This window comes from Tachypleus tridentatus, chromosome 5 (genome assembly GCF_004210375.1).
Source record: "Tachypleus tridentatus isolate NWPU-2018 chromosome 5, ASM421037v1, whole genome shotgun sequence".
NCBI classification, from domain to species: domain Eukaryota; kingdom Metazoa; phylum Arthropoda; class Merostomata; order Xiphosura; family Limulidae; genus Tachypleus; species Tachypleus tridentatus.
This window is the reverse complement of record NC_134829.1, coordinates 21,158,502-21,173,401: the sequence shown is the minus strand read 5'-3', so window position 1 is coordinate 21,173,401 and position 14,900 is coordinate 21,158,502.

Here is a 14,900-nt window from a genome sequence, read left to right as displayed (position 1 = left end):
TGACACCGCTATTCAGTCTCTGAAAGATAGCTTTGTCCAATTAAAACAGTACAGTTTTTTCCTACTGTTGTTGTACGTCGTGTTGAAGTAAAAAAGCGATATTGCAGAGAAAACATAAAAAGTTCTGCTCGAATTTGCACTTGTTAAAATTCCACATATGTATTATATTTATGGTAAAGCTGCTAAGATCATATATCTGTGAGTTACTGTCCAGTGGCTGTGCGTGTGTTTGTGTGTTTTCTTATAGCCAAGCCACATTGTGTTATATGCTGAGTCCATCGAGAGGAAACGAACCTCTGATTTTAGCGTTGTAAATCCGTAGACTTACCGCTGCACTAGCGGGGGACTGTCTAGTGAGAAACAGCAAGTTATCAGCATCCTGTCACCCACGGTCAAAGCTAAGGGATTGACTGTCACTCTTATAATGGTCCAACGTCTTTAACGTGCGGGAAATATTTTGTTACCTGGTACGGGTTCGAAGACATTTCGTCAATTCTGAGATTAAGATATTTCACACGGGATCACCTGCACTCCTTCTCCGTTTCATTAAAAGTCCGCTGGGTTGTTGCTGTTGTGTTTGAATTAAGCTCAAAGGTACACAAAGGGCTGTCGGTTTCCTGCCCACCACGAGTATCGAAACCCGGTTTTTAGTGTTGTAAGTCCACAAACATACCTCTGTGCCACTGGGGCAAGCCCGCTAGGTGAAAGTTAAACCTTTTTTTTTTATGTATTTATATTTACGGTTTCGTTTTCTGTTCTTCATATGTAAATTTCAATTTCATTTGATGTTGGATTTTTTTCTCTTTATTGTTTTCAAATTATAAAACATGCACACTTATGCACCACGTAATAAACACTACGTCTTATTGTAAATACTAATTATTTAGTTAGCCTACACGAACCCATAACATATTTCCACATTTCGCCTAAAGCAGCAAAATACCTCTTTATCACCTAGGGTAACAAAACCCATTCGCTGGCATTAATTGCTGTAATAACACTACTTTAAAACACATAAAAATTTCAAGTTATCGTATATCACAATTTTCATACTGAACACCACATACCTTTAACTCTAGTTTAAAGTCTAGTAGAAGAATACGTGAACTTTGTACTTTACTTTCCTTGTATTAAAATAACTGCCGTATATTGATAATTAAATTATCTGACCACAGTAGTTTATATATAAAAATCACATATACACACTTATTCTTTTGAAAAATTTCATATATTTTTTAATATCTCAGACACTAGTGGTATTTTTTGAAGGATTTACTCCCATTTAGACGATTCTAATGTAATCATATGCCTAAATAAATGCCTTATATTTTTTCTATAACCTCAGTAAACCACTTTATTGTAAATTAAAAAAAAAACATTTTAAATCAGTATTATAATTTCTTCAGAAGAAGCTAAGTTTTCCTGTGATATATTTGTTACGTATACGTGTAATGTTTTTGTTTGTTTTGGAATTTCGCACAAAGCTGCTCGAGGGCTATCTGTGCTAGCCGTCCCTAATTTAGCAACGAATAGTGGGATTGACGGTAACATTATAACGCCCCACGGCTGAAAGGGCGAGCATGTTTGGTGCAATAGGGATTCGAACCCGCGACCCTTAGATTACAAGTCGAACACCTTAACCCACCTGGCCATGCCGGGCCATACGTGTAATGTATATTATAAAAAATTATTGATGTGCGAATGTTTTAAAAGTCTTGTATCGTATTACAAATAATATAAATACAAAACTGCATTATGTCTATTTTTGTATCCAAACATTATTTTGTATTCGACAACCTGATTACTGTTTTGTTTTTTAGGTTTATTTCTACTTCGTCTTCCCTCCCTCCAGTGTCACGGCGGTACGTTTGTGGACTTACGATGCTAGAATTCCGGTTTCGATATCCATGGTGGACCGAGCACAGATAGCCCACTGTGCAACTTTGTGCTTAATTCAAAACAACGATTATTTCGCATAATCTTTATTGCCAATAAAGAATAAACGAAACTGGGAGTAACCGTTTTTATATAAACTTGTATCCAGTGTTTTGCGAGTGGCATAAAGCGCATTCTTCCTCCGTATTTTTTCCGGTAGATTTACTGCTTTATTTACCGGAATATTTCGCCGTCTTTTTCGTGTAGACGCCCACTACCAAGTTCAATTGCAAAAAATGTGATGGGAAATCTCATATCCACTAGTTATTAATATTGCCAAACTAAGCACAAATAATAAAGCTTGATGGATTACAGTTCAGACATTAAAGATAAAAAAATGTGCCTGGAAGATTCTTATCCTTTATATATTGCTGTGATCAGACAAATAAGAAAAAACTAGAGATAGCTACGACGATGTAGTATAATCCACAACATTTGTCATTCGCACAAAATTAATAATACACTTGAAGCAACAAAAAAAACTATCTTTTTTATCATCTCTTGAGGGTTCGGACGTTTGACTCGTAATCTGTGGACCGTAGGATGGAAGTCCAAGACCCAGGTGGCGTTAAAATGTAACCATCAATCCTTCTATTATTTTATAAAGAGTGGCTCAAGAGTTGGTGGTAGGTTCTGCCAGCTGGTTTCCTTCCCTGTGGTTGAAAGCCTAAAATTAATGCAGATAGGCTTAGTGGTTTTGCCATAAACAATTCATCATCCTCGTTGTGTTGTCGAATCACTAATATCCACTGTTTGTATATTTAAAGTTCGTTTTCTATTCTCGTCTGCCGAAAGAAATATTCTTCTTCTAGAAGGATTATTACAATAATATTTATATAAGGTGTACTGGTAGGGGTTTTGTGCGATCTTACATCTAGAATATCTTCTGAACTCACTCTTGCAAACAATACCAAATATCATGAACAATGACTGAATAATGTATTAAACAAATTTAAGTATTGTTTATGACTATGAAGTAATACTAGGACATTATGCTCTGGTATTACTATCAAATTAAAGCAGTTACGCATGAAGTAACCTAATTTTTAACCCTAACATTACATTAGATAGCTTAGTAAGGTGTTTATTTTACAAATGATAGTTACTTAAATAAATTTGACACATAAAGCGTGGTATAATAAAAAAATCAAAATCAAAAAACGTTACAGCAACAACTCGATCATGCTACAAGCAAGCTAGTATTAAATAAATAAAAGCCAATTAAATAACAGTATTAACACTCAATTAATAAGCGGCTTTTTGGAATCATGATTGATTAACCACGATACATCTACACACACGCAACGTTCTCTAAATTCATTCTTAAATTTATTAATCATTTAATTAATACAAATATCAATAAATCTTGTTTCGTTTTGTATCACTTCTTCTGCATATTTTAAATTTAATTAATCTTATAATTTAAGTTGTTTAGTTCTTTTAACTCAGGATTTCCAGAAATTATCAGTGTTTATATCAAAATAGTTGCTTAAGATTAATACCAAATGTTTCCAGCGTTGTATACATTATTTCTGTGAGAGCATTGTTTCATGTATGCCTTTTTGTTTGTGTTTGAATTTCGCGAAAAGATACACCAGGTCTATCTGCGCTAGCCGTCCTAAATTTAGAGATGAGGGAAGATAGGTAGTCATCACCACCCACCACCAACTCTTGGGTTACTCTTTTACCAACGAATAGGGGGATTAACCATCAGATTATAACGCATATACGGCTGAAAAGGCGAGCATGTTTGGCGCGACGAGGATTCGAACTCGCGACCGTCAAATTACGAGTCGAACACCTTAACCCATCTGGCCATGCAGGGCCGTATACCTTTCTATTTGTAAGGTTAACATTTAAGTTCATTATTAGAACTTGCAATGTAGTTATTTCTTTTTATCATCACAACCAACAATTAGTGAATAATAAATGTTTACAGATATACTTAAAGTTAAGTAGGATTTCTCGGTAACGTCACACGTCGTTGACCAACTTCTGCACCTGTTTCCAGCATATCTGGTCTCTGTATTGTGGTACTTATATATTTTGTGATATCGTTTGAAAAATAAATAGATCATAAAGGTGATATTCGTTTTTTCGATCAATTTTTAATAACGTAAATAATCAACTTGTTCACAAGAAGATACCGATAGTTACATTTTATCATCTAACTTTTAATAAGGCCCGTTTAGTCTCCTCATTGGTCGGCAGTAAGTTTAAGAACTTATTACGTGAAACTCCGGCATTAGTATCCTTGTACTGGATAATGGTAGCTTACCGAGAAGCTTTTCGCAACAACGTACATATAATTAACTTAGTCACTGTTTCGCTATCTAGCGACTTACATTGGTACTTCATAATATATCTCTCGGCCTTCAATCACATTAATTTCAGATTTCAAGTGCTTACCCATTCTATTACTTTTTAATATTCCAATTAAGAGTTTTAACACTATCGGATTAAAAATAAACATTTTCTCCTCAGTACTCTATCTGCTGTTTTTAATTCTTAATCGTGTTTCTAATACATCCTTTCAAAAACACGTTATTCATTCTTTACTTCTTTCATTTTGAAATTAGGTATTTTTGTGAGTTGAACACAATTTTTATAATGAGGTCCAGAGTAAAATGTGATAGTCATCGTATCATTCGCATATTCAAGTTTTATCTGCTATATATCGGTATTTTTATCATAGAACACCTCACCAGTGATTTGGCGATCAGTCGCAGGGCTCATGCAATTAAAAAGTGGGTTTCGATACTTGTAGCAGGCACAGCACAGATTACTCATTGTGTAAACGCTGTTCTTATCTAGAAGTAAACAAACTCATAGAATAGGTAAGTTTTTTTTTGCATATATATGCAAATTTCTACATATTCAAAGTTCAGAACAGATAAATTGACAAAAGAACACTGAACCCTTGTAGGTCGTTTCTCTACCTGCCACAACAATACCTGAAGAATCAAAACCAGAACTAAACGTGGGAAGTTTACAATATTCCATTTTACTTGTACAATATGGTTCTCTTGGTTCTGTTTGTTTCTTGTTATTCTCACTTCCAGTCTTGTCAGTGGAATTAACTAATATAATAAGATAGGTTTATCATGCTAACTTATTTGTTGTAGTCTCAGTAATAATAATAATAATAATATACTATGTTTTATGTCTTTTGTACTTCACTTGGATGACCTCTGATGCAGGGTTTTTTCAGGGGTTTTGGGGAGCACTTTTATCGTCAGTTTTACAACTTTATTTTTGGATGTCCTTGTGCTTTGTTGCTGATAATACAGTCAGACTAAACATATTTTTAATTTCTTTAAACACTTGCTATAAGATTTTGGTGATCGAATATTACTGTTTTCAAAGGTATCAGCTAATATGATCATCACTTATGTTTAATTATTAACTATCTACTTATTTTAAATATGCATGTGTTTTACTGAGAATCTATAATAAAATAAATACAAATACCGCTTTTCATCACAACATAAATAATCTAACTTAAATACATATAATGGGCCTGGCATGACCAAGCGCGTAAGGCGTGCGACTCGTAATCCGAGGGTCGCGGGTTCGCGCCCGCGTCGCGCTAAACACGCTCGCCCTCCCAGCCGTGGGGGCGTATAATGTGACGGTCAATCCCATTATTCGTTGGTACAAGAGTAGCGAAAGAGTTGGCGGTGAGTGGTGATGACTAGCTGCCTTCCCTCTAGTCTTACACTGCTAAATTAGGGACGGCTCGGTGCAGCGGGCTAACCACCTACTCACTTAAATACCTGTTGAAGAATCCGCAAGCGATTGCGCCCCTATGTTCCTTGATGGAATCTAATAGTGATAATTAACTAAATACATATATTATCCAAATATACCAGCACATAACACAGTCCATGTATAAATTAATTATTCTAATTATAAGTTTTTTTCTAATTATTATAACAGAAAAGCAATTTAAGAGTAGCCCAAGAGTTGACGGTGGGTGGTGATGACTAGCTGCCTTCCTTCTAATCTTACACTGCTAAATTATAGACGGCTAGTGCAGATAATCCTCGTGTAGCTTTGCGCGAAATGAAAAAACTAACTGTCACTAATGAGGATACATTATTTAGAAAAATCTATAATTTATAAGAGCTGTAATATTTAAGAAAAACAAATTATGGATTTACGACTTCAGGAAATAACGTCAACACTGACTCAAACATTAAACTTTTTTTCTGATATTTCCACTTTAAGCTGTTTATCTTGTTTCTGTAGTTTTTTTGAAAATCCTAAGACAAATAAAATCTACATTTAGTGTACACGCAAGTACAAATAAGATAGAATCGTAATATGATAAAAAATAAGTTAATGCAGCTGTAAACTATAGGAGAGTAAATAAACGTTTTAAATAAATTAACATCCACACTATTGTTTAATATACATTTCAAAAAAGTTAATAAAATTTCAAAGGTAGAAGAATGAGCCCATTGACTTATCAAGAATGTCCCTTGATGTTGGTAGAGTTAAAGGATTTGAAACCAAAATTTCAACGCAAGTTCACAAGAAGACAACTATGATCAGCTACGCCCCACTGATGAAGGGTGTGGTAATTCTAAAATATTTAAATGACACTAATTTGTAAAAGTATTTATCAATGAGAGTTTTATTGAATGTGTATTAGACAATACACTACTTTATAAACGACAGATTCATATAATATGTTTTATGATTGTCACTAGATGGCGATAGTACATGATTTGCTTGAATTGTTTTGTTTGTTTGTTTTTTTGAATTTCGCACAAAGCTACTCGAGGGCTATCTGTGCTAGCCGTCCCTAATTTAGCAGTGTAAGACTAGAGGGAAGGCAGCTAGTCATCACCACCCACCGCCAACTCTTGGGCTACTCTTTACCAACGAATAGTGGGATTGACCGTAACATTATACACCCCCACGGCTGGGAGGGCGAGCATGTTTTAGCGGATTACTGAGCTATTTTTGTGTTCTGTACACCATCGGTATCCGCATATTTGCCACTGTGCTACTGGGGCGAGATGTGGGAGAAAGAGAGGAAAAATATTACGAGTGTGAGGTTGAAGTTCACAAATTAAGAAACACCTTCAAGTTTGTTTCTTTAAAGTATTTATATACTGTCAGCAGGTAATGTCAAACAAGCATTATTTCCAAAGTTATGACCCAGTTGGGTTAAGGCGTTCGACTCGTAATATGAGCGTCGTGGATTAGAATCCCCGTCGCTCGCCCCCTTTCAGCCGTGGGAGCGGTATAATGTTACTGCCAATCCCATATTCCTTGGTAAAAGAGTAGCCCAAGAGTTGGCGGTAGGTATTGATGACTAGCTGCCTTCCCTCTTGTCTTACATTGCTATATTAAAGACGACTAGCGCAGATAGCCCTCGTGTAGCTTTGCGCAAAATTAAAAAAAATGCAATCCAAAGTTATAGCGCAATATAAAGTCTCCCCTTTAGTGTGGTACATACATGATTTTCAATATAAGAAAATTACTTCAAATTACTCAATATTCGAAACTCCTTTTAGAAACGGGCTGTACTTGCTTCTTGAAAAATCGTGATATCTTCTAAGCCTACTTGGCAGTTTGTTTCCACATCAACATAATAACTAGAAAAGTAACTCTGGACAGAACAACTTTGAACTCGTTTTAGGAATGTGCCTGTGCTTGCTTCTTGGAAAATCTTCTTCTGCACCATTAAAATGAAAGCTATCTCTGCCATTAGGATATTTTTTTCCATCGTTTAGTCTGTAAACAATTAGTTCGTTAATGGAAAGTAACATAATCATACTTATTAGGACTGGGTGTTACATGACATATGTTTGTTGTTGTAGTTTAAGAAAAAGCTGTTTATTAATCTCTCATACCGTTTAAAATTCTGGATTGCGTTCTTCATTATGACAACAGCAGAATGAATTAGTGTGGGTGTTTTCTTATAGCAAAGCCACATCGGGCTATCTGCTGTGCCAACCGAGGGGAATCGAGGCCCCTGTTTTTAGCGTTGTAAGTCCGAAGACATACCTTTGCCCCACTGGGGTACCAACAAATTAGTACCGAGGATGTGTTTCTGACAAAATAATATTTAAATACCAGAAAATATCAGTTTTTGTGCGAAAAAAGTTTTAGAAGTAAATTTGGTTACAGTTTTGTGCAAAAATTAACCATATGTTTTCTTTTTTCAGAAGTTTCATGGTAAAACAAAACTGGTTACTTCTTGACATGCTTACCTGTACCAGATTGTTTGTTTGTTTGTTTTGGAATTTCGCACAAAGCTACTCGAGGGCTATCTGTGTTCGCCGTCCCTAATTTAGCAGTGTAAGACTAGAGGGAAGGCAGCTAGTCATCACCACCTACCGCCAACTCTTGGGCTACTCTTTTACGGACGAATAGTGGGATTGACCGTAACATTATAACGCCCCCACGGCTGGGAGGGCGAGCATGTTTGGCGCGACGCGTGCGCGAACCCGCGACCCTAGGATTACGAGTCGCGCGCCTTACGCGCTTGGCCATGCCGGACACCAGTACCAGAAAGAAATTTATCCTCCCCTGCAAATACAAGTTCACGTTTCCTCGCCGAGAGCCACGAAATACGCTTGCATTACTAACTAATATTTACACTGACATAAACCTCTTATATAAGTATTTAACCAGAAGTGGCGCCCACAGAAATTGTTAGTAAATAGAATATTTTTGAGGTTAATATCAAAGGTTAACAGGAAATGATACTCTATTCTCTCAAAGTATTATCTGCTTATATATTAATTTCAAAAGGACATTGTTAGTACAAAAAACAAATTGCCCACAACCTTGGGCAAATGGTTGATTTTCAAATTCATAGACAAATCTGTGAAACCATTGGTTCTCTTAAGGACGAGCACCACCTAGGTTTACATATCGACAACACGTGGAAGTTTTAAATAAAATCCCTTTTTTAACCTCATCTCTATGTTCATAAATACTAATGAGTATAATAAACTGTATTGACTTGGAAAACTTCTAAATACTCAATATTGGGGAGTCTGACAAGATATTATTGCTAAGCAGCTTGACTTTCAATGACATATAATTTGTTATATTAAGATTTTCGGAATATTGTATTTACAATCACTTGATTATCTTTCATTGTTTTCATAATAACCTGATGGACTGTTTTGTAATTCGTTAATCTGAAAGTAACATATTTTGTTCCCGCACACTTCATAATAATAAATGTATTTCATAATATTTCAGCAACTCAAAATTGTGGAATAATATAAGTTAACTTACCCTACTGGTGGTTTGAGGGTGCGAACCAGAAACAAATCTTAAGCTGTTCCATCTATACTCTATAGTAATGATTCTCCAACTACTTACTGTACATGTGCTGCTGGTGATAGGTGGATCTAATATATACAAAGACAACATATTTTTTAATTTTTAATGTATTAATGAAGTTAACAAAGCTAAACAATGGGCTGTCTGTGCTCTGCTCACCATGGGTATCGAAACGTTGTTTCCAGTGGTATAAGTCCGCAAACATTTTTAACGTGAAAAAACACACATAAACAGACTACTCTATAAAAGTTGCAGGTTTTCTGTGTGTAGAAAATTAGTATTTTAATTTCTGAATTTGCCGTATATTGCATTGCATTAAAGAGTAATTCTAAATGTGAGGTTATCCGACAGCATAACCTGCAAAATAAATTGAAAGCATTGCTGCTAAAGCAGTTCCAGTACACACTGTAATAACCTTGTAAACTTAGTGAGGAATATCTGTAGATTGCAAAGACACGGGTTATACGGGTAAATTTAGTTTTCAGTAAATATTTGCTTCATGCTGTTCACAAGAATTGAGGAAAACGCATAAATATAGTATAGGTGGAGCCACTCACTAATGGAAACGTTAATTTCTTACTCGAGCTTGGGTATTTTATTCATTGTTTCTTATTGTATTTTCGAAATAATTGTGGAATAATATGTATTTCAGATAATCTAGTATAAAAGGGTAATGAATAGTCCAGGAAGGTAAATTTCATCATTTGCAGCTAAATATTGCTTACTTCTGAAAATGCTAATCTTGAAATATACTAATTATTTAAAATCCCTTTTATTAGCTGCGTGTCCAAGATAAAATATAATTTCATTAAGGCACTTTATTTTAGTGTACTAATGCTGTATTTGATTAGGAGAAGTCTAGACATCTACAGCTGAACAAATGCGTAAAGGCCAGATTGTGTTATTTACAGAAAGCCGTTAACGAACATGGAAATATAATAACGAAACAACATTACTCGAAAACTTTTTTCCCATTATTTTAAAGGTAAACAAGAGGAAATTCTCAATATCCGCGGTACTTGAAGTTCTTTTAGCTCTGATGACGATCTGTTTGTTTGTTTTTGAATTTCGTGCAATCTGTGATAGCTGTCCTAATTTAGTAGTGTAAGACTAGCGGGAAGACAGCTACTCATTACAACCCACTGTTAACTATTGGGCTACTCTTTTACCAACGAATAGTGGGATTGACCGTTACATTATAACGCCCTCACAGCTAAAAGAGGTGAGCATGTTTGGTATGACGGAGATTCGAACCCGCGACCCTCAGAATAAGAGCCGAGCGCCCTGACTACCTGATTAAATGAGTTTTTTTTTGTTTTCTTGTTTTTGAATTTCGCATAAAGCTTCTTGAGGGCTACCTGTGCTAGCCGTCCCTAATTTAGCAGTGTAAGATTAGAGGGAAGGCAGCTAGTCATCACCACCCACCGCCAACTCTTGGACTACTCTTTTACCAACGAATAGTGGTATTGACTGTCGCATTATAACGCCCCACGGCTGGGAGGGCGAGCATGTTTGGCGCGAACCCGCGACCCTCAGATTACGAAGCGCACGCCTTAACGCGCTAGGCCATGCCATATAGTAGAAGGAAAGTAGCTAGTCAAAACCACTCCTTGTTTATTGCTAGGCTACAATTTGCCAAAGAAAAGTAAGAATGACTCTCACATGGCTAAAATAGCGAGAATGTTCTGTGTTAGGGTTCGAACCAACGATTCTATTGGCCGAACACTAGGCCATGTCAAACCAATTAATAATAATAACGAAACTATTTATATTAAACGTTTTAACCAATACTGTTAATAAAAGTATTTGTATAGAAATAATAGAGTACATCTAAAGTGTTATAGTTTAAAATTTCTCTCTTAGGAATGAAGTATTGTGTGATAGCATGCTAATAAGTTGGTTTACAGCTATCCATTTTAAGGAATTTCCGAACGACGTCAATCAATTACAAAATTTTAATTTTTTTTATTTTCCTCATTATGTGTCGCTTTTTATGTATTTATATTGTAAACTACTGTGAAGTATATTTTGGACACGTATTCGTATTTAATTTCTTGTTTCCAAATAGGACAGCGGTAAATCTATGGACTTACAATGATAAAAACCAGTATTAGATTCCTCGCGGTGGACAGCAGATGGCCTAATATAGCTTTACGCAAAAAACAAAATAAAAACCGCTCGACTTGTAATCTGAGGATTGCGGATTCGAATCACCGTCACCTCAAACATTCTCCCCCCATTCAGCCGCGGGGGCTTTATAATGTGGTGGTTAATCCCACTATTCTTTGGTAAAAGAGTAGCACAAGAGTTGGCGGTGGGTTGGTGATGGCTAGCTGCTTTCCCTCTAATGTTACTTTGCTAAATTAAGGACGACTAGCGCAAATAGTCCTCGTGTAGGTATGCGTGAAAATTCGAAACATTATAGCGCACCCACGGCTGAAAGGGCGAGCATGTTAGGCGCGACGGGGACGCAAACCCGTGACCCTCAGATTACGAGTCGCACGCCTTAAAACTAAATGAAAGTAAATTAATCTGTGATGTTTTTTTTTGCCATTTTTCATTAGTTATATTTTTGTGCTCCAGCAATACCAAGTCTTCAGCACTTGAATACTCAATGCTGTTTTAATACTTATCAAGATTGCTACCGACCTGCCACCGTATGGGAAATCTTTTAAGCAGGATTAGAGTAAATTAGCTATGAGACTTTAAGAGTAGTCAAATACATTAGTTATCGAGGATTTGATCTTCTGAGTCCACAACTTTAATTTGATCTCGAATCAGTCAACATATGAGAAAGTTATGAGCTAAAAGTTTATATTTGAAAAACTCAAGGTGATTGTTTGAACCCTTATGCTTTGGGGAATAAACTATAGGGGTGGCATTCTTGACCTAAACGTTTAACGTTTGTCCAGAGTGAGGTAATATTTTCTTCCACTATAACTTAAGAAAACTGCTGTTACAATTAACACAAACAAAAACCTGTAATGAAAGACATTTCCGTTTATAAAATACAAAATATAGTGTGCTGTACTTGCCAAGAAGTAGTAAATGTTTTGCTTATTGAAATGGCAGAAGGGAGAAAGACTATGGTGATTACTGGCGAGCAAACTTCTAGAGCTGGCGAAGGATCACCAACCTACTGAATTCCAATTAGGTGAGAAATTAGTATAAAATAGCTTCGTAACGAAAGGCATCTCAATATTATAACAGAGGAAGACAGATATTTAGATATTTGAATTTCGTAATAGTAAAATATTATTTCAAAATTAGCAAAATTTTCTCATGACTTGCAAATAAATTTTCGTTAAAGCGAAAAATGCAAAAACAACTCGTAAAACATGCCCATACAACTTAATTACGTTATAGCGAAAAAAATCATAAACCGAACGAACGTTCTTAAATCTATATTTGTAAGTTATTGAAGTATGGTAGGGTGGTAACAACAGTGTCAGAGGAAAAAGAGAGACTTTGAAATTTGGGCTTATGAATAGTTGTAAAAACTTTTCAGATATAGCATGTTATGTGTCAAAAATAATCAATGGATAAGGACACTGTTGTGAAGATGTAAATAATCGAAATACATCAGTACTTAGTATATTGTTTTTTGTTAATTCAGCCAGAATGAATTTCAAAACATACTGGTGACATCTTTAATAGAAAAGCTTTAGAACACAGTCTTGTGACATACAATGGTTAAATAATTTTTTTTTAAATTTATTTTTCGCCATGATGTACTAATGTTTGTCACAATGAGGCAATCTTGTATGTTATCTGGAGAACAATGAAAGCAGAACAACGATTTGCTGTCTTTGATTTAGGAATGATTTTACTTTGAGTTGAATATTTGTTTCCGGACAAAAAAAAAGTATGCTTCTCCGGAAAGTTTTGTTTTTATGTATTTCGATATTGCAGGAAAAAGACAAATGATTTGGGAGTATCGGGTAGAACTGGAGTGATCGAATGATGTACGAAATGTGTAATTCAGTGATAATTTAGTAGTCTCTCCGGGCAAATATCTGCTGGCTGAGAAGTTTTGTAATGTTGCAGTAAAATAACTGCATTTGAAAGTACTCCTTTTTAATTAATTATTATTGTAGGTGAAAAATTGAGTAATGGAGTAATCAGATGACCTGTGCTATTATTCAATGATCATTACTATCCTGACCGTGTAAACATACGCTTTTCTGAAAAGCAATTTTTATGGTACAGAAAAAAACTGCAATGAATTTGGGAGTATTCATTTTTACTTAGCATAACAAAAACAAGGAGTAATCGATTGGCATACGACACTTAACATTTAGTGCTATTTAGGTTTTTACCTACAGTATTCACGACCTTGTCCGTTTCCTTTGCTTTAGCCTTGTTAAATTTATATAGTTGATCTATGAACCACTAAACAGTTTTCTTATAACCTTCTGCAGATATTCGTGTGATTATGAAAATTTTATTTGTATGTTGATATCACATGGCGCGGCATGGCAAAGTGTGTTAAGGCGTTCGACTCGTAATCCGAGGGTCGCAGGTTCGAATTCCCCTTGCACCAAACATGCTCGCTCTTTAAGCCGTGGGGGTGTTATAATGTTTCAGTTACTCCCACTATTTGTTAGTAAAAGAGTAGCCCAAGAGTTGGCGGTGGGTGGTGATGACTAGCTGTCTTCCTTCTTGTCTTACTCTGCTAAATTAGGGACGGCTAGCGCAGATAGCCCTCAAAATTCAAAACAAACAAATAAACCAGATATCACACAGGTGATAAGTATAAAGATGCAGACATATTAACACTATTTTTATCTTACATTGTGAGTTATAAAATGAATAAAAGCTCAAATCTAATTTCTAGAAGGCACTAACATCGCTTTACAAAACGTAAGCCACTTTTGTATTCATTTGTACGTTATAAATAATCTGTTTCGGTGATACAAAGATGAAACAGATAATATTATATTACAATAAAACTAATAATACAGTAAGTCACCCAGCAGTTTGTCTGCGGATTTACAACGCTGGAACCCGTGTTGAGATACTCGTAATGGGCAGAGCACAGATAACCTGTTGTGTTGCTTTGTGCTTAACTTTAAAAAAACAAACAAACATTTTTTATCCTTACCGTCGCAACAAATTGTTTTGACATCGTTTTTAACTTAATAAGAAAGACCATTGGCTTGGCTTGGCTGAAAAATGCCCATTATATTGGATGGTTATGTTACGGGCCATCACCGTGGGTCCTGTGATATAACATCTAAGTTTGAAGTTATGCTTTTACTATTTGCTTTTTTAAAATAGTATAGAATATATTGAAATGTGAAAATCTTATTTAATTATCTAAATTAACAGTTTCAACATAACTAAATTAACATAATTTCGACTAACCTAATGCAACCATTCAACGTAAGGGAACCAAAAAGGGGTAATAATCGATGGGTCATACTTTTTCGAACGGCAAACATGCATGTCAGTATCTAGGGGCCTCAGAGTATTTGACAGTTTTGGTGACAATCATTTTAAATGTTCGCCAGTTATATACGGGTATACACATACACCGATCTTTGTCAAATTGTGGTTTAGATTCTATTAATAGCTTGAAGCTCATTTCCATAACCATGTTTCAAAGTAGATTTCATAAAAATCATTATAACTGAATAAATTCCGTTTCG